This window comes from Nanorana parkeri, unplaced genomic scaffold (genome assembly GCF_000935625.1).
Source record: "Nanorana parkeri isolate BGI_ZX_2015 unplaced genomic scaffold, ASM93562v1 scaffold813, whole genome shotgun sequence".
Classification (NCBI taxonomy): Eukaryota; Metazoa; Chordata; class Amphibia; order Anura; family Dicroglossidae; genus Nanorana; species Nanorana parkeri.
The window spans coordinates 414,322-423,681 of record NW_017307081.1 but is presented as its reverse complement, the minus strand read 5'-3'; positions in this window follow the sequence as shown (position 1 = coordinate 423,681).

Sequence of the window (9,360 nt, the reverse complement as noted above, 5' to 3'; positions counted from 1 at the left end):
TTCGCACGAACGTTCGTTTCGTTTTCTGTTCTTATTCGTTTCTTATTCGTTTCGTTCGTTGGAGCAAAGTGACATTAGAGAAGGAGAAAAATATTTTTTCCCCCTCAAATGTCACTTTTGCTGCAAACGAACGAAACGAATAAGAAACGAATAAGAAACGAAAAAGAACAGAAAACGAAACGAACGTTCGTACTAACGCTACCGAATTTCGTCCGAATCCGAATTCCGAATCCGAATTGACTTTCACACCCGAATCCTGAAAAACGAAATAACACAAATCCGAATTTAAAACGAAACGAAACAAATTTTTTGGCAGTGCACATGTCTATTGGGTAAACTCATGGACATGGACATTACAATAGTCTCCTACTATGCTCTAAATTCAAGACAGTCTCGCTTCTTCACTCACCTACTGGAGGTGATTGAGAGGCACAAGGTGGGCACCCTGCTGGTGATGGGAGACTCCAACCTAGTCCTCAACCAGGAGTTAATCAAGTTAGATGATCAAGTTAGATCGGCACTCATCGAGCTCCAAAACAAAGTCCCTACCCCCAGACCATAGCGAAATTGACCTTTTTAATTCCCTCTTATCAGAACATACCCTAATAGATTGTTGGCGTGAGAAAAACCCCACTGCCAAAGACTTCACTTTTTATTCTAATCCTTATGACAGTTTCTTCCGTATCAACCACATCTTTACTTCTCAGTCCTTCCTCCCTAGAGTACAGTCATCCAAAATACTTTCTGTCCCATGGTCTGAACACTCCCCAATCCTCCTCGAATGTGTGTCCCTATCCTCTAGCCCAGTGGTGGCGAACCTATGGCACGCGAGGCCCTTTCTGCTGGCACGCGAGCCAAGGTTCAGGCACCACAACATTAAGGCAGCCGAGCTGTCTAATGTTGGCAGGCGGCGAGCGTCGGCGGGCGGGCGAGCGAGCGAGCAAGAGGAGAAGGGGGACGGAGCGGCAGGGGGTGGAGACAGAGGGAGATGGGGGCGGAGATGAGAGGACGGGAGGAGACGGGGACTGAGCTGCATGAGACAGGGGGCGGAGACAGAGTGAGATCGTGGCTGAGATGAGAGGACGTGAAGAGACGGAGACGGAGCGGCATGAGACAGGGGGAGATGAGGCAAGACTGAGGCAAAGGCAGAGACCGTGATGGAGGAGGCGTCGCCAAGGGGCCAGTCAAGCGGCGAAGCTGAGACGATTGGGCGCCGAGGCAGCAGTGAAGGCTGGGCTTTCCGTGTAAGGTATTGCCGTCTAATCTGCCTGTTTAGAGGTCACCGCCGCTGCCTGATTGTGACCGGCCCGACTACAGAGGCGATCCGGGACGTTCGGGTCCCCCGTGAGAGCCGTACAAGGCCGTATGGCAGTGATGTTGAACGTTTCTTAAACCCGAGCGCCCAAACTGCAATACTAAACTTAGTTTCAGCGCTGGTACTTTGAGATAAATAAATTGATTTTGCGTCGCAGTTTGGGCACTCGGGTTCAAAAAGGTTCGCCATCACTGCTCTAGCCCAACCTCCTATACTTGGCGCTTGAACGATTCTCTACTCACATTCGCCGACTCGGCGACAATCGTTCGGGAACACATTCTTCAATACTTCCTGGAAAACGGGGGATCGGTAACCTCGCCAATCTCTCTCTGGGAAGCCCATAAGGTGACCCTTAGAGGAGATCTTATTCGCCTAGCCTCCTGCAGAAAGAGGGAGCGGGAAAATAAAATCCATTCCCTATACGCTGAATTAGAAACCCCAGACTCAGCCTGGAAAGCCGCTCCTTCAGCCACTTTACGCCAACAGGTAGCCTCAGTAAAAGTGGAACTGAATCTTCCCCTTAACTACAAAGCTGAGAAACAGCTTCGATGGGCAAAACACTCCTTCTGTGCACGATCAAACAAGCCAGGCTCCATGTTAGCAAACTTACTAAATGCAAAGCCCAGAGGAGCTAAACCTATTAAACTGCAGCTTTCCAATGGACCCTGACGGCAAACCCCTCCCACATTGTATCCAAATTCGCATGCATCCTGCGCAAACTGTATAGCCCCCCACCTCAATTTGACATCCACAAAGCGGATTCCCTATTTGCTGACTTCCCCCCGGGCACCTTGTCTAGATCCATGGTGGAGAGGATGGAGGCTGAAATCACTGAGGCGGAGGTGTTAACAGCCATTAAAACTCTTAAACCAACTAAATCTCCAGGGCCAGATGGCTTCACGGCCCTGTACTACAAAAAATGTCAAGATATTCTAGCCCCCCATTTGGTGGAGCTATTCAACCATCTATCCAAGGGTAGGAAACTGCATTCTTCCTCCCTGGCAGCTCAAGTAGTAATGCTCCCAAAACCAGGAAAGGATGTCACAGACCCACATAACTATAGGCCCATATCCCTCCTCAATATAGACACCAAGCTACTTTTCAAAATCCTGGCCAATCGGATAAATTGTTTTTTGGAAACAATAATCCACAGAGACCAAGTAGGCTTTGTCCCCCATCGCCAAGCCACGGACAACACCAGAAAAGTCATCCAACTAATACACCACATGCGGCACAACAAACTACCGGGTATGTTATTATCCCTAGACATTCAAATGGCCTTTGACAATGTCTCCTGGGACTACCTGAGTTACATCCTAGGGAAGTAGGGATTTCCCCCAATCTTCTTGCGGTGGCTATAGGCCCTCTATAATAACCCCTCTGCCACGGTGCGCTACCTCCAATGTTCTTCTCCCTCATTTGATATCCGCCGGGGAACTAGACAGGGTTGCCCCTTATCCCCAATCCTATTTGTTTTAGCCCCTTGCACACATACTTCGACACAACCCAAATATACACGGCGTGACGGCCGGAAACACGGAGCACAAACTAAGCTTATTCGCTGATGACTTCATTCTTACCATTTCGCAACCCCATATATCCATCCCAAACTTACTTGCTGTACTAGACTCTTTTGCGCAAGTCTCCAACCTATCAATTAACACAGAAAAATCGTTAGCTCTCAACATATCTCTACCACAGGAAGCGGTCGAAACTATACAAAGGAACTTTGATTTCACCTGGCGCTCCTCCACTCTGGAAAATTTAGGAATACAGCTGACCAGAGACTATTGCTCTCTTTACAAAAATAACTACACTCCCCTCTTCAAAACTCTGATAGAGCTACTGTCCACCTGGGCCTGACATAATCTATCCTGGATAGGGAGAATTAACTCGGTCAAGATGACCATTCTCCCAAAGCTATTATACTTATTCCGGACCCTACCGGTGGCAATTCCAGGGAAAATCTTACACTCATTCCAGAAAAAGGTACTCACATTTACCTGGGGAGCCATCAGACCCATGGTCTCGAAACTCACCATGTGGACACACAAAAAACAAGGGGGGTTGAGCCTTCCGAACTTCCACAAATATTTCCAGGCAGCCCAGATAGCACCCATAACTAATTTATACTCTGATTCGCTGAGACCACTATGGGTGGATCTGGAAAGCGTATATTGCACCCCGACGTCAGTGAGAGCTCTCCCATGGCTCCCCCCACACGCAAGGCCGAAAACTCTCACCCCTGTGATGAACCATACTCTCCGAGTATGGGATCACACCAAACATCAGGGAAAATGTATCTCACCTCATCTCCCACTAATGCCCATAATAGGCAACCCACTCTTCGCCCCAGGGATACAGTCGCCTGGGGCGTTCTCCTGGTGGACGTCCCAAAACATAATATACCTGCACAACCTACTGCAAGATGGGAGGTTACACACCTGGAATTCGATAAGGGCAGACTCACACACACCCCCCTCGGAATTCTTCCGATACCTGCAAATCAGACACTGGACGGAGTCCGTACTTGCCAACGGGGTGCCCACCACTCGACTCTCCTTGATGGAACATATATGCTACCACACTCCTTTGCAACCCAAATTGATATCCATTTTATACTCTCAACTGAACTTGGCCCAAAGTAACTCTGCCCATAATTATGTTGTAGCTTGGGACAAAGATCTACGCGAGACAATTACTGATATAGAGTGGCAACAAATTTGGGCCTCGTCGGCATCATGCACCATCAACATCACCTAACTAGAGACAGCATACAAGTCTATGATGTGATGGTACATGGTGCCAGCTCGACTAGCGCATTCCCACCCTCAACAGTCAGCCATATGCTTCAGGGGTTGCGATGCAAAGGGTGATGTAATGCACATCTGGTGGACGTGCCCATTGGTACACCGTTTTTGGATCAAAACGTTCAGGCTACTGAACTCATTCCTCCAAACGAACATACACAGGGACCCAAGGTTTGCCTTGTTACACCTTAAACCTCCGAACCTCACAAGCTCCCAACATAAACTAGCAGTCTTTACATTCCTAGCTGCAAAACAAACTGTAGCACAGGTGTGGAGGAAACAGCAGATCCCCTTTGGTAGGGTTAGTAGACTGCTTGACTCATTCTTCATTAACGAAAAACTGTCCAGTGTCCTGACAGACACTCAAAAGAAATTCCGGAATTCTGGGACCCCTGGTTGGCATATGCACACCCGAACATACCTCTTCTTTTGTTCTTCCTCCTTTCCTCCCACTCTTGTTTTCTAGGTATGGCACTCTGACCTCTTCGATAAGCACCTTAGGATGCTAAATTCGTTTTGATTGATCTCCACGTTATCTGTTACAACATAGCAACCGACTTACAAATGTAACCGACAAGATGACTGACTGTATCTCGTGCCTTATACCTGCATCTGTATTGTATACGTTTTATTTTTATGACAAAATAATAAAAAACTATTGAAAGAAAAAAAAAAAAAGACACCCAGCCAGACACTAGAATAATGCCATCCGTGGAGTTTGTCCTGATGATTATAACCTGAGCGTGGTTCACATGACTGGTATGTGAAAACAAAATAATACACCAGTGCAGTGCTTTAAGAAATCTGTGTTGTAGCCATTCAAAGCCGATTACAGTTCAGTTAAAGATCTCTTTCAAACATTCTCCGCATTGCTTCAAAATTAAAATTTCACTTAGTATTTAACTCAGCTATTTAAAGGGAAATTACGACCTACTAGGTTTTACTTTAGTTTTTTAACTTTTCAAATGTAAAATTAGTTAAAGTTAAACTCTAGGTACACAGCTAAATACACAGAAGACATACATATACAGTAAGGAAATAGTTTCAGCTGCCAAAGGATTTGTATATTTGTATTAAGTGTCTATCCACTTCTGAGATTCACACAGCCCTGACACATAGCACAGCTCTGTTTGGCAGGACAGCACCAGTGTGCTGACTTATATTTGTACCATTACCTTGGGTTTGGGATTTGCCTGAAGAAAATATTGGTATCGGGGCCAATTCAGGGCATTTTCACGAGCATTTGTACTTGTGAAAATGCTCCGATACTAAAGGCCACATTTTATAAAAAGAGCGGCTGCCAGAGGTCTTGCGCTTGCTGGGGACCCCTGGCACCCTGTTGGGGACCTCATGGCAGCTGACTTTGACAGCGCCGGTCTGGCCCCACTACTCCTCCTCCTGCTTCTCAGTGCCCGCAGAGACAGGTACAGCACTGGATAGCCCCACACCCACCTGTTCAGCCCTGGATAGCCTGGCACCCAACCACAGAACCTGGCACCCATCCGCAGGGCCCTGGAGAGCCTGGCACCCTCCTGTACAGCCCTGTAGAGACCCACATGCAGCACTGGTGAGATCTGCACACAGCCCAAATGACACCCAAATACAGCCTTGGTGAGATCTGCATACAGCCATGGTGAGACCAGAACGCAGCCCTGGTGAGACACAAACGCAGCCCTGGTGAGACTGAACGCAGCCCTGGTGAGACCCAAATGCAGCCCTGGTGAGATCTGCACACAGCCCTGGTGGGACCCAAGCGCAGCCTTGGTGAGACTCAAATGCAGGCTTGGTGAGATCTGCACGCAGCCCTGGTGAGACCCAAACACAGCCCTGTATAATTGCTGTATAATCATGGATTGATGGGATCTGTAGTCCCCTATTGCTGGTTGCCATTTTCCATTGCTGAATAATCATGGATTGCTAAGATTTGTAGTCCTCTATAGCCAGTTGCCATTCTCCATTGCTGTTTAAACAATGATTGAGTTACAGTTTCATCCTAGATACATGTGACCACACATCCGGCTTCCTGATTGGAATGTAAGTGGCAAGTGCTGCTGCGCTCTGTATCGCTGAGCCGGTCACAGAGGGAACTTTGTGATCTGTCCACCGGCTCAGTGACTAAAAACACAGCTCTTGCTGTTGCGGTTTCGGTGTTTTGCGCTCGGGTTGATTTTTGTGTGCCCAGGCACACCCTGCTGCATGCTTATGCCTATGGGGATCTGAATGCACTGTCTCATTGTGTTTTTAGTCACTAAGCCGGTGGAGAGATCACAAAGTTCCCTCTGTGACCGGCTCAGCGATACAGAGCGCAGCAGCACTTTGTGAGGCATAAACCTCACATATAGCAAATTGCACAAAATGTCAACTCCGTTTAAAAGGATGTGTTCAAATAGTTATAGACATTTTAGACTTTAATGTTATCAGCAGCTCAGCAATCCTCCCTCCAAGATCAGCAATTGCACCCTGGTGGGATGGCAGAGGTGTTATTAGGATTATGAGAGACCTGTGGCATCCTTAGGTATACTGACGATAGAAAAGCTGCAGCATTCAACAGTGCTTGTGGTCAGATAGTGCAAAACAATGTGAAAATGAGATGAGAGCGCCTCCTGCTAGCTGAATATATGATTTACAAGCACAGGCACATTGGAAAGGCTATACATGATGTGGCAAGGGGCATGAAGCTCCACCTGCTGGCTGCACAAAAAAGAAACTAGCTTGTTGCTTGTTCACATAACTACAATTTAATAACTGAGCGGCAGTGAAGTGAGCTGAACGCCGTTCAATTATTCACTTCTTGCTTGCACGGCTGATTGCAGCCATACATCGGCTAAAATCAGCGGTACATCGGCTGGCTTGCAGTGTATAATGGATGTTTTTGTTCATGGTTAGTGCACACTTATATAGTTTGTTTTGTCTATATGATTTGACTTTCATCTATTTCTTTGCTGTAATATACATTTTTGGTTTATTGAGCACAAAAATTTAGAAATCAGCCAATTTCATTCATCTGATTACATTTGCACAGTTGTGTTATAAATACAATGCAAATTACAGTTATTTTGTGTTCCTTCACGGCATCAGACATTCTGACAGATGACATCAGAAGAATGTAGTTGCATCGTTATGATTAAATTTCAGGGTTTTGGCAAGGTGTGCCCCAGACCTAAATCTCTCTGGTGGGCTCCAGAGTGCTAGTCTGGTCCTGCCAGTGTTCACACTACTGAGAAACCAAGTAAAGCATTTATTCAGCAAATGATATGCACATCACACACCCCGCCTTCATTCAGCCTTCAGGTTTCCACCCGTGTTGGGTTTAATTGTAGAGACTAGCACCAGACTGTTTACTAGCATGATATGTCCGTGGACTAGTTGTGCCAGCTATGGCAGTTGTAATGCTCCATACTACATGCCGTTCAGCTCTGCTGCATCTTATTCATTCTCTGCAACATCTGGATCGGCTGGATCAGTTAATTCGCTGCTCTCATGGGGGCCGAACAGCAGAAAGTGAATAGCTCGGCTCAGCATTTGGCTCGGTCATTCTGTTCATCATCTTAGAGGTAGTGAACAGAATAAAAACTATCATGTAAATAAAAAAAAAAAGGCGCAATTCAATTCATACCAGACCAATTCATACCAAATCTGTCATTTAGCGACGGGAGTTCATCGGGAGTGCATGGGTGCGCAGGCGTGTAGACTTTTTTTTATTTCAGCGTGTCGGTGGGTATCGACCCGTCATGTTTTTTGTTTAATTAAAGGATTTTTTCTAAGGTGTTGCCTGTTTATTTACATTTTATTTTTATTTTTTGGGTGAATGAGTAGGGGTAACAACTGCCCCTTACTCATTCAGGTGGGAGCGGCATCTGGATATGAAAGGTGGTACCCAGATACAAGTAAGCCCTTCTGCCCACAGACCCCCACAACTACTGGGTCAGGTTTGTGGGGAAAAGGCCCTTGTCCTCATCGGTATAGGGACAAGGTGCTTTTACAGGGGTCCCGCCTTGGAAAAGCAACCTCAGGCTGAGGGCATGTGGACTGGTATGGTGCAGGGAGGCGGGGGGAGGTGCTCTGCAGCTTGGGCTTATACGCCCCCCCGCCCTGCCATCTGGTTGCCATTCTGAATTGATGGGGAGGGGGGGTTAGCGGCGCGGGGGGCGTATTGTGGAACCTGGCCTTGGGGCGGCAGGGGGAGTAAATCCGGCTTTGTGTACAGCAGCCCTTCGGTTCGGCTGAACCATAGGGTTCCTGCAGCTAAAGCGAGCTGAAGGATTCTCCTTCGGCTCTTTAGTGCGTAATCCCCTAAATGTTGTTGGCAAACATCAGAACTCGAGCAATGGTAGTAGAGGGCTTTTTTTTATAACGAATGAAAATCTCAGCCTGTGTCTCTTGTATCTCCCATCCTGCTCAAAGTTATAACAACTGTGACAGCTACCCAATTGCAGAAAACACTACGTGTCAAAATGGAAAAACAAACAGTATTGCAATTAATGTTATTTATGTTGCGTTTGAAACTTGCCCTAATCATATTTGTTTTTACGGACGGAACATGAATGATTTGTACCAGCACAATGACGAGGCCTAATCAAATGGCAAGTAACAACATGTTAGCAAGGAAAATCCTCTTAGCTAAGTGTAATAAAGCAGATTATCAACCCAATAATCCAGTACCAGTTTAAAAATGCATCTTTTATAGGTAAAAGAAATAAAATGGTAGATGTGTAAAACATCAAAAAAGTAGTCTGCCAAGCATTATTATCGCACTCTGAGTCATGTATGAACTGCTGTTCCACACTTTCTCTTGAACTGATATTAAAGTCAAAAAGTGTTAAGCTATTTCAGATGCTGATTAACTCACAATGGATGCTGTTCTTTGATGTTTAAAAGTTTTAGCTTTCCGCAGAATCAGCCGGTCCCCTGAGCACTGGTCCTGGTATCCTGTTTTAGGGTGGTTCCTTCCCCTTGCACTGACCTATGGAGCCACCCTTGTGTGTGCTAGTAAGCTGTGGGTGTCTCCACAAACACATACCGTGTTTCCCCGAAAGTAAGACATCCCCCGAAAATAAGACCTAGTGTCTTATTTCGTGCAAAAAAAAAAAATAAGACACTGTCTTATTTTCGGGGAAACACGGTAGGTACAGCAAGACAAGACACTCCCCTGCTTTTTGCTCCTCCTTTCTCCCTCCACTCCTCCCCAAGCTAGCAGATGAGCAGCTACTGGAGACTGCTCTGTCCCTCGGATTT